At 47.8% G+C, this 18,671-nt stretch overlaps 1 long non-coding RNA gene across 1 annotated transcript in view; it reads left to right on the plus strand.

Moving 5' to 3' along the window:
• The window catches only part of LOC110300474 (uncharacterized), a 64,161-nt gene that overhangs the window by 18,199 nt on the left and 27,291 nt on the right, over positions 1-18,671 (plus strand). The window contains exon 2 of the long non-coding RNA XR_003837431.2: positions 13,283-13,420. This is a non-coding gene — a long non-coding RNA (uncharacterized LOC110300474). The remainder of the gene's footprint in view (positions 1-13,282; positions 13,421-18,671) is intronic.

Raw genomic sequence — 18,671 nt, forward strand, 5'->3', positions numbered from 1 at the left:
CCTTGGGAGTCAGACTAGAGATGTCCCCCAGGTCAGGCTGCCTGAAGCCAATGATAACAAAGGATGACGACCTATATAGTGTGAAGCTGAATTAGCCTGAGGTAGGTGCGTCTTAGTTGGGTTCTATTGCCATGACCAGGGCAACTCTTATAAAGGAAAGCTTTTAGTCTTTAGAGCTGGCTTACCGTTCAGAGGTTTAGTCCATTGTTGTGGTGGTGGTGGAGAAGGAGCTAAAGAGCCCACATCTGGATCTGCAGCAGGCAGCAGGGAGAGAGACTGGGCTTGGCTTGAGCATTTGCAACCTTAAAGCCCACCCCCCAGTGACACGCTTCCTCCAACAAGGCCTCCGAATAGTGCCACTCACCCTCATGAGCCCATGGGGGTTCATTTTCATTCACACCACCACAGAGTGGAATTAGAGGGGGATATAGTGGGTCTTCTGGACTGACTGCTTGGTGCCATGATAAAGTTTTTAATGTGTGTTCTAGGGATCAAACTCAGGCCCTCACGCTTGCAAGGTAAGCACTGACTGATGGAGTCACCTCCCCCATTCTTCGTTGCTTGTTTATTTTTTATAATTCTGCATCCTGTCTTAGTTCGGGTTTCTATTCCTGCACAAAACATCATGACCAAGAAGCTAGCTGGGATGGAAAGGGTTTATTCACCTTACACTTCCACATTGCTGTTCATCACCAAAGGAAGTCAGGACTGGAACTCAAGCAGGTCAGGAAGCAGGAGCTGATTCAGAGGCCATGGAGGGATGTTACTTACTGGCTTTCTTCCTTGATTTGCTCAGCCTGCTTTCTTATAGAACCCAAGACTACCATCCCAGGGATGGCACCACCCACAATGGGCTTTCCCACCTTTGATCACTAATTGAGAAAATGCCCTACAGCTGGATCTCATGGAGGCATTTCTTCAAGGGAGGCTCCTTTCGATGTGTTAACTCCAGTTTGTGTCAGGCTGACACACAAAACTAGCAGTATACACCCTTTGGGTGTACTCAGAGTCTTTTGTGAGGGGTCATGTTGAAGGCACCTTAGTCTTACATGCTAGGGCTGCATCAAGTCAGACTTTGTCACTGTGATAAGATGACTGGAAGGGTACGTTTTACTTCATGGATTCAGAGAACTGACCCCATCATTGCGGCAGGCATGTGATGAGTAGAATGGCCCATTGCAGCAACTAGGAAGTCGGGGGCGAGGTGGGGGAGAGAGAAAAACACCTGTGAGCCAGCCTCCCCTCCCTCTCCACCCACTCAGTCCCTCGGTCTGTGGGATGGTGCCATCAACATTCAGGGAGGGCGTCCCCTACCTTGGTTAATCCTCTCTGAAAGTGTCCTCATGGGCACACGCAGAGGTGAGCTACACTGATCTCTTTGAGCTCCAACGGGAGGTCCTGCAGGGGCTGCTCTCCTCTCAGCATGTGCCTGACGAAACCAAGGTCATTCATTGCCTCTCCTCACCCTGCTTCTCCACTGCAGCCCTTCAGGAGCAGCAACACCCTTCACCCTGCTTCTGGGGGAATCTATTGAGCCTCATCTCCATCTAACGTCTAAGACTTGACAACTCATGTGTACAGCAAGTCACTGGCTGTATATCAGCCAAAATGTACGGACCTTTGCAAGTACAGGTTCCCTTTTCCCTCAAAGTCTTCCTCTCTAGTGGAAGTTAGCTACTGTGCTTATCAGGACCCGCAGTCACCTTTCAGTATGTATTTCCTGGTGTGTGGCTGGAGGGAAGCAGGAAACTGTGTAGCTTAAGTAACAGACACGTATCATCTCGGGGCTAGAGATGGAAAGTCCAAGATCCAGGTCTGGAAAGGGCTGGTTGCTTCAGAGGATTACAGGGGATTACAGCTGAGGGGAAGAACATGTGCAAAGTCCCTGTGTTAGGAACACATGCTGTTGCTACTGCCACTGTAGCCTGCTGACTTGCCTCAGTCCCCAGAGAGATTTAAGTCAAGACCACCTCACCTCAAATGACTAGAAACCCCTGAACTTAAGCTCTGGTTGGCATACTGCCTTCTACCCTCTCTCAGAGCAGACTCTGTAAACCATGCAGCTTTGAGCTGCTTCCTTTGACTTCCAAGTCTTTAGCTGTTGGGAAAGTCAGAGAGTCCCCTGCCCCCCAGCACAGAGAGCTGTCCTCCCCAGCACAGAGTTGTTCCCAGCACAGAGAGCTACCCCCAAGCCCCATGGAAGTGGAGGTGGAGGAGGCCCAGTTTCATGCTGAAGCAGGGAAGCAGGTGTGTGGCTTCAGGATTATGACTAAATGCAAGCATCATCAGTGGGTCTCAGCACTGGAAGGCAAGACCTAGCTTTTCATCCTTCTTCATCCCGAGATTGTTCAGAAATTTAAGCCTACAGCCATCCTTAACTGTGGTAAGATGCACAGGACACAGAAGTCACCGAGATCAGCATGTCTCAGGGTGGTTAGGAGGTGTCAAGTACATTCACATTCGTCCCTGCCAGTCATCTTTAGAAGCTTGCCTCTTTGCAAAACCGAAAAAAAAAAAACTGTACCCACAAAACAACCTCCCCTACCCCTGCCAGTCCAGGAAACCACCTTTCTGCTCTCTGTCTCTACTAATTTGACTATTTTTTGGTCCCTGTGTAAGTAGAGTCACATCGTTTTCTCTCTCTCTCTCGGGGTCTGGCTTATTTCACTTGGGCAATGTCTACAGTTCCATCTACACATCTACGCCACAGCAGGTGTCAGACCTCTTTCCTTCTGAGGACCAAACAAGACTCCACCAGATGACCAGATGTGCATCTGCGTTTTGTTTACATATTCCTCTAAAGATGAACACTGAGTTCCTTCCACATTTGCAGCATTCAATCAACGTCTCATAGAAAAAGAAGCCAGAGCCCTGAATTTTGTAATTTTTTTTTGTGTGTATATATATATATATATATATATATATATATATATATGCATATATGCATGTTTGGCTGTCTTGCTTGCATCTGTGTATATGCACCACATGGGGTCAGTGCCCATGGAGGCCAGAAGAGGGTGTTAGATCCCTTGGAACCAGAGTTACAGATGGCTGTGAGCAGCCATGTGAATACTGGGAATTGAGCCCTGGTCTGCAAGAGCAGCCAGTGCTTATAACCACTGAGCCATCTCTCTGGACTCCCTACAAGAATTCTCTCCTCTCCCTCGTCTTTCTTCATGCAGTGCTTAGATTTGGTCACCAGCAAAAGAAACCTCGAATGGCCGAGGTCACCCCTCCTGCGCTATTCTCTCTCTTAGCTGTTCTTCAAGGCAAGCAAACGCTGGAGTGGCTTTTGTAGAAGGCCAGCTTCAGATATCTCAAGGTGTGGCGTTTGTAGAGGTTTTAGAGGTTTTTTTTTTTTTTTTTTTTTTTTTTTTCCTGAGGACTGTCTTTTATCTCCACTTGACTTAAAAAAAAAAAAAAGACTGACAGTGTTTTCAACCAAAGATAATGTTTTGTTTCTTCTTCCTGGTGACATTTATATAATTCAAGGTGGAAAACTAAGGCCTTTGCTATTATTAACAGAATAAATCAGACTCTTTCCGCTGTGGGAACTTGACATCGCCCCTCTGGTTTGCACAAAGCTGACTTGTTTCTGCAAAGGTCCACTCAACACAGGGTGTCACCAAGGCTTCTGAGGCCAGAAGCGTCCCTTGTGGGCAGGCGACTCTGTAAAGCCGATTCTGGGGCTTCCCAAGAGCACCTTCCCTTCTCCTAGATGTTTAGTGTGTTATTGAGGGCTGCCTCAGGAAAGGATGGACAAAAACTGTACTTGGAACTCCCATAAAAAGGGAAGAACGGGACAGGCTGTTTCCAGTTGGAAAAGTGCATCTCAGATACCACCATCTAAGCATGATATGCTTCCCCGGAAGGCAGACCCTTTCAGACTGGTGGCCTTTCTGCTCTCATTCTTGGTTGATGTAAATGGTGGAAATTCCCCATATAATGGATACTGGTTAACCCATCACAGGCTGACTGTTTTACATTCTCCCTCTGGGGTTTCCCGGACAGCTTAGCAAGAGTTTCTGCCTGGGGGGGTGTCCTCAGCTTTGCTGGTGTGTTTTCTGTGGTTCCTGTCTGCATCTGGTCTGTGCGTGGGGGCAGGTATGGAAGAAACAAAGCAAATGATCCATTCTGCAACATGAACAGTCTTTGGGAAGCGATCCCTGGCCAGTGCTTGCTGATTTAAACTCCACAAGAAAGCCGAGTCAGGCTACTGGTGTAGAAAAGAAGGAACAGCGCATGCTCCTGGCAGGGGGTTGGGGGTGGGGGTGGGGAAATCGCGCAGCACCACAGGAAAGGCAGGACTCAGAAACAAATGTTTACTTATAACTTGCATGTAGTATGAGAGGGTACGCCCCAAACCAAATCTTGGTCTTCTCAGCTGCTTTTTAGAAAACGTTTAAAAAAATGATCAGATATTAATTTATACGGTAATGAGTGCATTACAACACTCTCTTGGATTACCTTTTAAAGATTTATTTATACTTGATTTACATGTGATGTGCATGAGCCTTTGTGAGTTTATGTGCACGTGTGAGTACAGTGCTCCAAGAGGCCAGGAGAGAGTGTTGGGTTTCCTGGAAATGGATTTGCAGAGGGTTGTGAGCTTCTGTGTCAGGGCTGGGAACTGAACTCTGGTCCTCTGTAAGAACAGTACGCATAACTGCAGATCCATCTCTCTAGCCCCTTACTATATTTTCGTACCAGTATATAATGTTACTTTGGTCACAATCATTTCTATGACTTTCTCACCCCCCCCCCCCCCCCGCGCCCTTCTACTTTCCCAGCTTTTTATGTGGTGGGAGGCAGAGTGTCCTTAGAATTGCTTCAGGAGCATGGGCTACCAAGTAGTGGCTGAGCTACTGAAGCAACCACTAACTGCCTACAGATTCTTCCGGGTTCCTACATCCCTCGCCCCCCCCCCCCCCCCCCGCCCCCTCCGCCTGGGCCTCTTTTTTTTTTGTTTGTTTGTTTCTTTTTCTTTTTAGGTGAGGCAGTGACTCAGGGCTTGAAAGTAGCCATTGTCTTTAACCACAAGCATGCGGACAGGAATGAGCAGGGCATGCTGGGTCTTTCCTTTCCCAGTTGCTGAGCCAGCTGCTCGGTGCTGGGACACATGTCTGCGCCTAGTTCTCAGTTCAGGACAAGGATCTTGACACAGGACAGAAGGTCGAAGGGTACACCAGAAGGGCAGGAAAAGAAAATAAAAACAGGAAGTGGCCTGCTCTGAGATTTTTCCATGGGAAGGCTGAGAAAAGCGTCCTGATAGAACAAGAAAAAGGAAGAAATGCGTGGCCACAGTCCCCTGGAAGCTCTGAGATGTGAATGTGCCTTGGTAGGAAAGCAGCCCTTAGTGCAGAGCCTCGGGGTCCTGCTTCATCTCCCTGTGTCCTCGAGTCACTGGGAGGATGCTAAGAGAGGCACATTTGTAGATGCCCCCCAGTGCTTAAGTGTGAGCAACAGCACAGGGAGGCTGCGGCCCTGACTGCAGTGAGGTTTCTTCAGGGAAGATCCAGAAATGCCAATCACAGAAGAACTCACATCCTCAGGGTGAGGATATGTCATATCCTCATAACTCAGTGTGAGGACTAGCTCAGTTGCCTCTACATCACTGACTGGAGCTGGGTGACGCTCCAAGGAGGCTGCCCTGTCTTCCCTCTCGATTCATCAGGATGATCTGTGGGAGAAGGGTGCAACTCAGGGATGTGGGGAGTCCCACAAGAAAGTGGGGGAAGATAAGTGTCCTTCTGCTCAGTTCATAGTCTCTGCTCACAGGAGGGAAAGCTGCAGTCTTCCTAGCTGTGTTCTGTTTGGTTTTGAGTTCTTAGTTCAGGCCCTGGCTATGAAAGCAGTCAGAGCTTTAGGAAGGGGTTGAAGAATGTTGCAGTAGCTGTCTGAGTACCCATGAGTCAGGGCAGTGCACTCCAGACAACCACCAGAGGCCAAAGGGCAGCCTTGGCCTTTACCACAGTTTTGCTCAAAATACACAGTCAACGGGTGGCAGGAAGTGAATTGCAGCAACCTCAAGCGATGTGTGAAAGTTTCCAATTAGAAATTCAAAGAACTCATCATGTTTAATGGAAAAGTGAAACAAATTCTTTCTTGTGCTTCTCGTCCTTGGTTGTTCTCAGTTGAGGGCCTGATCTACAGTAGCAGGGACACGGTGATGGTTCATTCCCTGATATCTGCAGAATCTGAGGTGATGGGAAGGAAGCCAATCAGAGATTTAGGTTCAGGCCCAAACATTGCCTGAGCTAGACTGAGTGTTTATAATACGTTGTTGATAAAGTTTTATTGGTACGCACTGTGTCCGCTGGTGTACATTCAATACTGTTTTTACAGTACAAGGATGAAATCAAGTAGCTGGCACAGACTAGGCACACAAAATCAACCCTCTTTCAAATTTGCTCCCTAGATCTTAAAAAGAAATGTGACAGCCATTTTCTAATTCATTGAGTCTTATTTTTTTTTTTTTCTGTGTAAAGGACTCCTTTGAAAATATGGTGGCACCAAAATGCATAACTTCTGTTGAAGAAGTTGCTGACCTTCTGGCTAAGGCTATCAGGTAACTCGGTAGATCCTCTCACATGCCTGGGTTGATGCAGAACATTCTGGCTCATCATAAGAGTAGCTTCAGAGGGTGTGAAGGACATCTGATTTGGCTCCTAGATTATTCACTGCAATGACAGTTATGATAAATAAAAACAACCTTAAGTTACCAGCCAGAGGCTGTGAGCTCTCTTGGCTCTGTTTTTACCTTGTGTGACCTTCGGGAAGTCATCTGGACCTTGGTTCTCCCAGATGTCTGATGAGATATCAGGATTTTTAAAAATTTATTTTTAGCTTATGTGTATGAGTTTTTTGTCTACATATGTGTATGTGCACCATGTGCACGCCGGGCACCTGTGGAGGTGAGAAGAAGACTCCGTGGAGCCGGGGTTGTAGATGCTTGTGAGCCTCTCTGTAGGTCTTGAGAACCAGATTTGGGTCTTCTATGAGCAGCCAGTACTCTTAGTCACTGAACTCTTTCTCCAGCTCTAGGAACAGGTTGTTTTGTTTTGTTTTCAGGCCATACTTCTATTATCTCCAAGGGTCTAAAATTTGTTTCTGGACATGAAGGGCTAGAACATTGTGATTTATATATTTTTAAGACACTTGGATCTGTTTGGCTATCCAGAACCATGGTCTGCAGTGGCTAATTTAGTTAATTCCATAATGTCTGCAATCTGGGATTTGATTACTATATTGGATATTTGGTATTTGAGGAGAAAGGTCTGCCATGCCTGTCTCTACCCTTGACCCTGGTCATCTGTCCTGATCCATCCAGCTGCCGCCACATGGAGGCTCCTTAAGAGAATGTAGCCATGTGTGATTCCTCCATGGAACTCAGAAAAATAATCAAAGTCTAGACCATGGGACAGAGAGCACAAGAGGTCATCTTGGATAGACATGACTTGTCAGGGAAACTTCATGTTCATGCTGTCTTCATTTTTTAACATGATTGTGTGTGCATACATACAGGGAAGACATGGCTCCACATGGGTGGTGTCTTCAGTCACCTCTCCACCTTACTTTTTGAGACAGGGTCTCTCACTGCACTTGAGCTCACAGATTGGAGAGAGCAGATGTCAGCAAACACAGACTCTTCCAGTGTGTCTCCCCAGAACCGGGAGCTGTGCTTCACTTACTTCTTATGTGGGCTCTGGGGATTAGAACTTGGATCCCCATGTTTGTTAACACTAAGCCATTTCATCAGTCCCTGTTGTTGATTGATGTATGGGCTTCATTAGTGTCCATTCTTTGGGAACTTGCTGCATGTTATTCAGAGGGTACATGGTCTAGTCTGCAGGGGCTTTGATGACAGAGGCGACCTCTGTTCATAACTGCAAGGCTGCAAGAGGAAGCCCTATGTCTGTTTGATGGCTCTGCTGTCCACCGGATACAGTCTTTCTAACAGCCAGGGTTTTGAATGAGCTGACCTCTTTCCCTCCCTCTGAGACTGGGAGATACCAGCTTCACTTTAGCCAGCTCAGGCAGGGAAGGCTCAACTAGGAAGATCCTGCCCAGTATAAGGGCTGATGGTGTAAGGGCTGAATACCCAGTGGTGCAATAGTCCCTGGGACCTCCACTGTGGCTTTGTGTCACAGTGATCAGGGGACAAGAGAGGCCAGAGCATGGAACTGCTCTGTCCAGGCCTGGCGTGCAATGGTTTCCTGCTTTACTAAGTGGCCGTTGCTCTGTACTGATGATTCATGATGTTTGGAAAGTGTGGCTGTGCGCTGAACAGGGAAGTGAAGAATAACACAGCCAAGGTCAGGGCAGGACAAGACAGGACAGCGCCATTACCAGCCGTGCACTGTGTGGAAGATACAGAGGGTGAGGGCAGTAGTAAATCGAGGTCTGGTGGTCCCTGGCAGAGTGAACCTGTGCTCCCCCTTGCAGGTTTGCAAGTAGTGGTCACCTGTCTGTCGCTGGAAGCCAGTGCTGGTCTTGGCTGAGCTGGGCAAAAGGAGGAAGTGGAGGGTGAGTGAGTCAGCCTTTGTTTCCTCTCTGAGTCAGGGTCGGCTCCATTTCTGAGGTTGGAGCCAGGGGGCACTGTGGGGCCTTCTGTGGATTCTTTGGACTCGTAGTCAACACTGATGCTCTGCCCCTTAAGGCCGCTGCCCCTCCAGTGACCTTTTGGATGAGTAAGGGGATTAAGCCGGATCCTGCAGCCCTACCACTAGCCAGACTCCCCTCTGACTCAACTGGAGCTCTTCCTGTGGTCAGCGGACAGAGTCCAGGGATAGGTTTCTGGGGCTGTGCCCAGATCAGGGCATTCTTATGCCAGGAGTCAGCTCTGAAGGGGCAGCTGGGTTTGAGAGTCTCTTCTGGTGATGGGTAGTGAGGTCATTCATTTCCCTGGGCTTCAGTCAACCCTTAGGTTGGTGATGAGGTACTAGGAAGATGAACACATGGTTAGGATGGTCATACCAGGAATCTCCACGGACAGTGCAGAGCTGACCGTAGCGGGTCAGGTACAACCTGTTCTAAGAGCATTCCTTGTGTTCAGAGATGAGATTACCCACCCGATGGAGACTTGGGACTCCTTTACAGAACACTTCTATGTCCCTGGGCCTTGGTGCCTACCCATCATCGCCTTAGATGGTTAGCGCTCTGACCTTCCAGCACATTCTTCTCATTTTTTTCTTGCACATTGCATGACCAGGCAGATGGTCGGTTGGTCCTGCTCAGCCTAGCAATGGTCACCCCAAGTTGGTGGGGCCATGTAGCTGCAAGTAAGAATGCTGTGAGTTGAGGCAGTTGGAGCTTCTGGTACAGCGATAGGCAGGCCAGGGGCTCCCCTTGCTCTCACGCCAGCTTCCTCTGAACTCTGATTCCAATCGCTTGTCTTTGAGAAACTTCCTCTACCTCGGTAGACAACATAAAAGATGGTGGCTTTCGATACTACACACGGCCTCACTAGGGAGTGACTGAAAGTTCAAAGTCCCAGACATGGCCTTGGTGGCCTTTGCTAGGGCCAGGCAAATGTCAGTGGTTCCTCCATGGTGGTGGTATGGGGAGTGTTGATCTAATAACTGCTCACATCTGGGCTGTGTGATGAGCAGGTCCTTGCCTAAGACAGACAATGAGGTTCTTCCTGAGTCCCAGCATGAAGATGCAGCCTTTCTGCCCCTGCTCACCTTACCCAGAGCCCAGCAGCAAGGAGTAGGGCCCCATGGCAGGTTCATCTGTCCTTTAAGCTGTTCTTTCCTGGGAGCATGTGGCAGTGGGTGAAGGTCTCCTTCTGGAGATACAAGCTTCAGGTTAAAAGCTGTGTGATTTTTTTTTTTTTCTGAGCAGAATTCCTTGGAGAGTGCTCTTTGCAACCAAACGGAAGAACAAAAGGACAATTCTCAGAAGCACACCAAAAACGAAACTAAATAAAAACCCCATAAAAAATCCCTATGGGGTAAAGGAAATACCAGTCTGATGCCTTTTGTGTCTTGTGTTGGGTCATAAAGGGCAGGCTCACTAAGAGGTGGTGTCAACTGTCAACGTGGCAATGTGGCAATGTTTGGACTCCAGAGAGAATGCTCTGGAAAACAATAGAAGGTGACACCCACGTGTCTATGTGACTGGCAGCCATCAGGGACAGCCTCATGGCCAGGGCATGTATGGAGCCTGGGAGAGGCACTGGGCAGGAAGGAGCTCAAAGTTTGCACATGGTCACCGAGAGCAACTGGGCCTGCCCCTTCTGGGCATGACTGATGTCAGAGGATCTCTGACCTCCACTTAGTCACTAGATACCAGTCTGGAACTCTCTTTGAAGATGAAGTAAACACTCACAGTGCTGATAATAACAGCTGGGTGATGTCACCCGGTTATCTGTAGCTTGAAGAGCTGCACCTGGGTACTGGAGTGACTGACAGGCATCAGACTTTCTGTTCCCTCATGGGCCTTCTGCTCGGAGGGCCACAGTTTGGGGGTGTGGTTCAGAGGCTGCTTCAAGGATGGAGCTGAGGATGCGGTGACTTTCACTCTTGTTTCAGGAGGTGACAACATGCCAGGGATGGAGCTGTGCTGTCAACCACAGCAGCTGCGTGTGGCCTGTGGCTGGCAGCTCGGCCTACATGGGTACCTGCCATGAGGCTTGTGGGAGATTTCGGTTCTGCTCTGTGGCTTTGAGCAGCAGGGAAGCCATGGTGTGTGTGTGTGTGTGTGTGTGTGTGTGTGTGTGTGTGTGTGTGTGCGTGTGTGTCTTTATTGGGGTATGTGAACAAGAGCTCACGTAGTTCAGGCTGGCCTCAAACACACTAAGTAGCCAAGGCTGACTGACCTTCAGTTCCAATCCTCCTGCCTCCACCTCAGTGCTGAGATCACAAGTGTGCACTGCTATCCCCAGCTTCTGTGTGTTGTTTGCTGAGCTCTCTGCCCTGGAGGCAGCTCTGAGCCTTTCAGGACTGACCCATCCAGCTTGTCATTGACTCCTTCTCTAGCTGTCATTTCTCTCCTTGCTGCCGCTCCTTTTGCCCTTGACTGAGAACTTGTCTTCCTACTTTCCTTTTGTGAGGGTGAGAGCTCTAACCTCATGGTGTGGCCTCACTGGGTCTTAGAAGGAGATCAAGGTAAAAGCTTGTTGCAGGGAGACCTCACGAAATCCATCTGCTGCTTTGTGAGAAGAGGCTGAGCAGGTCGGGTTGCAAACATGGCTTGGCAGCTAAGGGTAATCAGTCCTCTTGCAGAGGATCCAAGTTCAGTTCTCAGCACCAATGACAGGTTGCTCACAGTAGCCTGTAACTTCAGCTTTGGAGGGTCTGACACTTTGGGAACCTACACTTATGTACACACACAGATACACACACACACATACACACATACACACAGAGACATACACATGCACACATCACACATATGTACACACAGAGACACACCCACACCACACCAACCACTCACACACACATACACACATATATACACACAAGTATATACACACTTCACACACAGACACACATACAGACACAAATATATACAGATAGACACATGCACATACCACACACATGCAAACACACACACACCACACCACATTAACTACAAACACATCCATACACACACTCATACACATACATTCATACACACACATATAGTACAGACATAGACAGACACATGCACACACCACAAACATGCACATATACACAGACCTACCCACACCACACCACACCATACTAACCGAAAACATATCCACACACACACACACACACACACACACACACACACACACACACACTCTTATAAATACAATCAATATTTAGAGAGAGAGAGAAGAGTTCAAGGCACCATATCTCAACGGGTTGTTCATCACATGACCAGGTGTCAGGTGTTGCAGAGCATTCAGAGACAAAAGCAAAGGAGCACAAGGAAAGAGGAACAGGAACCTGCCTTCCCTTTTCTGATCTCTCCTCTGGAGCCCCTTCTTTGTTAGCTGCTTCTCACTCTACCCACGACAGGAAGCAGAAACTAGGGGATGGGTGGGAAATGAAACCCAGGGTTCTCCACAGAGGGCACCCCACAGAAGCTCTGGAATAAGATGGGAACTCTTTAACACAGTTGGAAGCTTTGCCGTCTTCTCCCCGAAAGCTCCTTAGCTTGCATACACACAGGTACATGTGCACAGACGATATGCACGGCCCTCGGAGTGACCGAGTGTTATGTTGTCTGGAAGGCTACACTGTGCTGCGTCTGGCAGAGTGTGCACGGAAAGGCCATAACCAGACAACTCGTTGGGCCATGAGTTTGCCCTTTCCTGTTTGACTCCAGTCTCTGTCTATGGGAACCTGAACTCACGTCATCTCAGGGCCATCTCTGCGAACACAACTTCAGACTACGGGTATCCTGATTGCACTCTCTACAACCCTGGACCCCAGACAGTTTCATCACACCCCTCAGTCATGATGTTATCTCCTCAGCCGATTCTTCTACGACACTAGCTTAGCTCATTGATTTTTTAAAAGGAACTGAGATCCTGGGCGCTCTGTTGACTAAGAAATTCTGTCTCGTGTAGTTCTGTGTCCCTAAAGGGGCAGACCTGCCAGCTGGGCTCTAAGCAGCCTCAGTGTGCATGCTAGGGGTGCACATGATCTCTTTCCCTCCAACTAAGTATGATGTGCTTGAGGTCTTGGTACCACTTCTTCATTTACCATTGGTGTCTCCAAGCTTCCCCTGTCTTTGCTGTATTTGAGTAAATATACATACTCTGGGCATGCTCTGTAGCCCACCCAGCTAATGTCATGACATCACCATGCACTCTGGCACACGGGCTCTACCAGTATCTTTCTCTGGCTGCCTCTACTGTAGCCTTTGCTCTTGCCTCTTCCTCCCACTCTCTCCTGCCCTTTTCCTGAGAAATACATTAGTATCAGAGACTCCCAAATAACCTAAGCTTCAAGATTCTCAGCAAGTCTTCCTTATGCTCAGAGCTCAGGAACCCCCACCTCTACTGGTTGGCAGCTGGGTCTTTGTCACTTAATCCAGATGATAGGCTATGTTAGCTGCTTGGTTCTGGGTACCCCTTTGGTGTGTGTCTGATATTTAGACACCTGTTGAGCAGGCCTGGTGTGATGCCAGCACCTGCTTTAGTCATGGCAAGCTGTCTTGTTAGGATCTTCCCAGGTAGGGCATACTGGCTCCTGGTTTCACCTCTTCACTGGCCTCCTCTAGTTCTGTAGCTGCACTTTCTAGAGGCCGAGAGAGACACAACTTAGCTCCACATGCTTTCAGATCCCCTCCTCTTTGTTTCTAGGCTTGACTGGGAAACTGGTCCATTGGATGACTGAAGGGAACCCACACCATGAGCACACTCTCCAGTGAGTTGATTCGTCTGCTCCAGCCACTGAGGCAATAGAGAAGTTGATTTCCACTCTAGCCGATGAGGGCTCAGGTAAGTGACCCTTAGCTGAAAGGCTTTGTTTGACATGACTCAGCCTTAAACACAACCCACTTGCCAGTTGCTAAGTGCCAGGTTCCTGTAAACACTAAAATGCAAGAGCCTTCCTGAGAGAGAGCCCTAGCAATGGTCTGGGAGGTGATGTTTGTGAACATGAGCAGTAATCAGAAAATGTTCCCCGTTTGCTAGGATTCAACTACTGCTAAACACAACCCTCATGCTCTCGCTTCCCTCCAGTGGCTTAGTTGCTTATGTGTGATTCACAGCTGATTTTCTGATGGGAAGCTTGGTCTGCTGTAATGACGGTGTTTGAGTTCTAAGACACTGGCTTCCACAGACACGACTTTGCCAAGAAGGGAAAGCAACAAGGAGTCTCCATTCGAAGCACCGTTGGTCACCCCGCTCCCTGAAGGCCATTTTTATTGCAGTTCAACTGTGGTTGCTGGAGGTCCATCTGGGCTGACTTCTTTCTGTTCAGTGGAGACTTTGGGCTTGTCAGTTTTTCCTCAGATAAAGGAGAGACATGAATCCTGTTTCAGGGAAGCATGTCACTTCCTGATTTCCTGTCTCCCTTTACTCCCTCCTTTCTTCTTTCCTTCTCTCTCTTTCTCCCTCCTCCCTCCTTGCTTTCTTCTTCATGTGCATGTGTGCATTCGTATGTTGGTGTGCATACACAGGGCAGAGGACAACTTTGGCTGTCTTCTTCAGGTTCTCTCTACCTTCCCCTTCCTCCTCCCCCACCTTTTTTTTTTTTTTTTTCTGTTAAGATAGCATCCCTCATTGGTTTGGAACTCATCAAATAGGCAAGATGGCCTAGCCAGTATCTGCCTCCTTAGCATTGGGAATGCAAGCATGCCACACTTGGCTTTTCAAATGAAGACTCTGGGAGTCAAACTCAGACCCTCAAATATGCAAGGCAGTTACTTTATCAGTTGAACTACCTCCCTAGCCCCTTGATTTCTCTTTGTGATGACCCAAAACTAATTTGTCATTACCCAGATGTCTGATGCTTCTTTCCAATGGACTTGGTTGGTTGTTGAGCTTTTTTTTTTTTTAAATTTAATTTAATTTTGTTATTTTATTATTTTTTGAAGTGACTTACCACGTTAATCACAGTGCTCATGATCAGACTGACCCTGGTTTATGTCCTGTCTTGGCCTGGAACTCTCTATGTAGACCATGTTGCCCTTGAACTTATAGAGATCCATTTACTTCTATCTCTTGAGTGCTGGGTGGTAATGATGTATCATCACACCCTTTGAGAAAAGAGCATTTTGGTAGATCAGGTTTGAATGTGGACGTTGAATGTGGTAGATGAGTGAGCCAGCCAAAAGTGCTGTTCCAGGCTGAAGGTGAACACACACACACACACACACACACACACACACACACACGCACACACACACACACGAGTCAAGGGGAGGGAAGGATAGCCTTTGGCATAGTCACTCTGTGCTTTCCTGAAATACATGCCTTCCTCTGCCTTTGCTGGCCTGCCTTCTTAGAAAGAAAACTTGTCTTAACCTTAATATGAGCTGTCCCTTCATCACTAGTTGTCTGTGTGATGTAGGGCACGCCATTTACCTGCTTCGAGCTTCAGATTCTCCGTTTGCGAAATGGAGAACACTATACCCACCTTTCAGGTCAGTGTAGGTAGACAGCACATACATAGTATGCTTGGCTCATAAAAATCTGCTCAGCGAATATCATTAGTTACTCAGGGCCAAACCACAGGGAACACTGGCTGTTAGCAATAAAAATGGACTCCAGTTATTTAGGGTCTGCTCCAAGCCCTACAATGCAAAGGCTCCAAGAGCTCTCCACGTGTTACATGAGCTGTGATCACCCTCAGTGGACAGAGGACAAACTTAGCATCCTAAGTCTATCCATCCAGGATCATCACCATATAGCTCTGCATGTGTGGGCTGCCATTGGTCCTGCTTTGCAGGGACACTGGAAGCCGTGGTCCCCCATGAGTGGAGGCTGGCAACAAGCCAGGTCAGGTAACCATGACAACATCTGCTTATCACCTTTACTCATACCACAAATACACAGATTGGCCTGTGTGCTGTTATCTGACATCTTTGTGAAGCCCTCACTTGAACACCTGCCAGCAGCTACGTGTCCATCCCCTTATTCTGGAAATAGCATACCTGTGAAGCCCATGGTGGAATTCCTGCTAAGAGTCGATGTTCTTATTAGGACAGGTAGGTTGGTAGAGTCAGTCTGTTGAGCGGCATAGGATGGGGGAAGGATCAGGCTCCTTCTTTCCTTGTGATCTGAGGAAAATGCTGTCCATGCAGGATCTCCGCTTGGGTTCCTCACTGGGCCCTCATCTCAATCACTACCTTTCTCAGGAAAATGTCTAACATGAGACTTGAGTTGAGAGCATGTGCCTTGGCAGGAACATGCTGCCTCGTGCACATCTGTGGGTCAAGACATTAACATGCTATGCTAATAAGATGTGAAAAAAATTCATCCTTGGTAGGGTACCAGTGACAGACCAGCGTAACAATTCCCCTGAAGTCCAACTTGATGAAGCAATCAATGAGCAAGGGTGATGGAAGTGTTACTTCTAGGCTCCTGGATGACTCAAAGGAAGCTGTAGCACTGGAAATCCCATCCCAGTATGTGCAATGGTTCCCAGAAGCTCTATCTCTGGAGCTTCCCATACCACTTGAAGGCAGCTTGACTGGTGAGAAAGTCTCTTCTCCACAGTAAATGTTTCTGCTCATATAGCCTTTGGGAGGAGCATTGTGTATCTTGTAAGTCTTAGGAACTTCATGAGATTTGTGAGTTGTTGTTATTGTTGTCTTTTTCTTGTTTTTGTTTTTTTTTTTTTCTGGAGCCTTGAAAGCTTCATTTTACTTTCTGAATCTTAACTCTCCTCTGAGATAGAGTGGCTCAGTTTAGAGAAAACTGCCATACAATAGATGCATTTGAAAGGACGTAAAGGAGCCCCACTGTGTGAAGCACCTCTGCAGTGACCCCAAAACAGTTAGGTATGTCTCCTGTGAGGAAGAAGCCCCCATGAGGATACAGTGAAGAAATGAGAGCCTTTAGCAGGCTGTTCCCAGCCAAGACGCCTACTCCCTTGCTGTCAGTCCAGCCCTTAGTGTGTGCCCCGGGACTCAGAGCTCTCAAGCAGTACTGGAAGGTTACATGCAGGTGGCCACCATTTCTTTCCATCCTAAATTCCTTCTGTGTCTTCATTTTCCAGTTGAGGAAGAGAGAACAAGAGCGAGGAAGCTGGCTTTAACTTCCGATGTCAGAGTTCAGCCTCCTATAGGCCCCTTGGAACCTTTGCATTGTAGGTGAGCAGAAGGGTAGTCATCCCCTCTCAACAATAGCCAATGGGGTGTCATGATAGGAGAGGTAGGTCTCTGGTACACAGGACCACATAAAGGCTCACTGTTCCCATGGAAGGCACACAGATTTGCCTTTGGTTAGACACACCCACTTCCATCCACCCCCGGGTATGGGGTCTAGAATGTTCTTCATTGTTAACTCACACACTGTTATTTCCCAAACCTGCCCAGCCCCTCCCAAAAGCTTTGAGTCCTGTTTACCATCTCTGTTTTCTAAAACAATTCATTCTCTTTGTTCAGCTGCCCTTCCATCCATCTATGCATGTTAAATATATCTTCACTGTGAGTTGGACTCCATCTCTTACTGAATGGCTTTATCTGCTCGTGGCAATTTCATACAGTCTCTGGTTTCCCAGACCAAGGGTGCGTGCACACACATTTCATTATCTTCCCCCTCTAATTTTGGAATAGATTCCAAAATTTCTCTTCTTTCTGTGTATGTGTTTTTCCCCATGACCTCATGCCTGTAAGAATGTTTGGGACACTGGCTTACAAAATGCTCCCTGTTCTGAGGCCTCCTGATACCCTTGCTTTCTAGAGCAGAGGATGGTGGGGCCACCAGGATATTCAAGCTTGCTCTCTGCTTTTACACCCACCCCCATCTGGGGCCTCATTTGTGCCTATTAGGACAAAGCCTTGGGGTCAAGGTCTTATCCCATATACCTGTCCCTTTAAAAACTATTTATTTATTTTTAATTCATTGAAGTATTTTTTTTTTAGTATATAAAATAATGGATTTCATATGATGACATTTTCATCCATATACTTTGTATTTGTTTCCTTATTATCCTCCCCTGTCCTTCCTCCACTACTCACTCATTGTCCCCCTCTCCCTTTCCTCTAAGTAAGGCTTCCTGCTTTTATGCCATTTATATATGTGAATATAGCTAAATCTAGTTCCATACATGAGAGAAGACATATGACATTTTATCTTTCTCCCCTCATTCCCCTCCCTCACTCCACCCCCCACTCCCCTCCACACCCCTCCCCCAGGTCCCCTCCCTCACTCCAACCCCAATCCCCTCCCTCACCCCTCTCCCACTCCCTTCCCTTTCCTGACTTCCCTCCCCATCTCCTCTCCCCCACCTCCTTTAAGTTCTCCTTTCCCATATAGACCCAGTTCTACCTTCATATTATATATGTATTCTGTCTTCAAAGAGTCATATCATAGTCATATATATAATGCATATACAAACCAACTGCAAAAAAATCTGCCTGAAGGAAAACAAAAAACAAACCCCCCCAAAAAAACCAGAGTCCTTTTATTCCAGAAACAAGAAGACTTTTTGAGATTAGCCACCCAGGAAGCAACCCCTCTAATACCCACAGCATGCTCTGTGGAAGCAGTCCTGCATGTGTGTCCTTGTGAGTGCATGTGTAATCGTGCATGTGCATTTGTGCATGAACCTGTGTGTGCACACATGCATTATGTATGTGCGTGGGTATATGCAGATGCAATTTAAATAAAAACAGCAGCATTTCTGGTCTGGCTCTAGAGTGCTTGGCCAGCCTTGCAATGCTATTTTCACTAGCTCCATTCTGACAAGGGGGCAGCTGCTACTGTTTGATGTGTGGAGAACACATCTCTGGGGAAGAGACAGGGGGAGCCAGGACACCAGGCTGAGTGGCCTCAGAGCAGGGCGCATGCTCGCCAAGATTCTATTTCAGGATTGTCTGAGACCAGTGTGTGTTCTTGTCACAGAGGAATGCTCCCTTGGAGGGGATGGCTAACCTGGCCAGGCAAGGCAGGAATGCACAGCCTGTGGTGGTGACGCCTCCTCCCAGCAATGTGTCCTGCTTCCTGCTTTGAGTCACATGAACATTTTTTTTTTGTCTGCCTCCCACTACAGCCTGCATTCTGCCCTGCAGTGTTGTCA

This window comes from Mus caroli, unplaced genomic scaffold (genome assembly GCF_978045245.1).
Source record: "Mus caroli unplaced genomic scaffold, Mus_caroli_1 scaffold_10, whole genome shotgun sequence".
NCBI classification, from domain to species: Eukaryota; Metazoa; Chordata; class Mammalia; order Rodentia; family Muridae; genus Mus; species Mus caroli.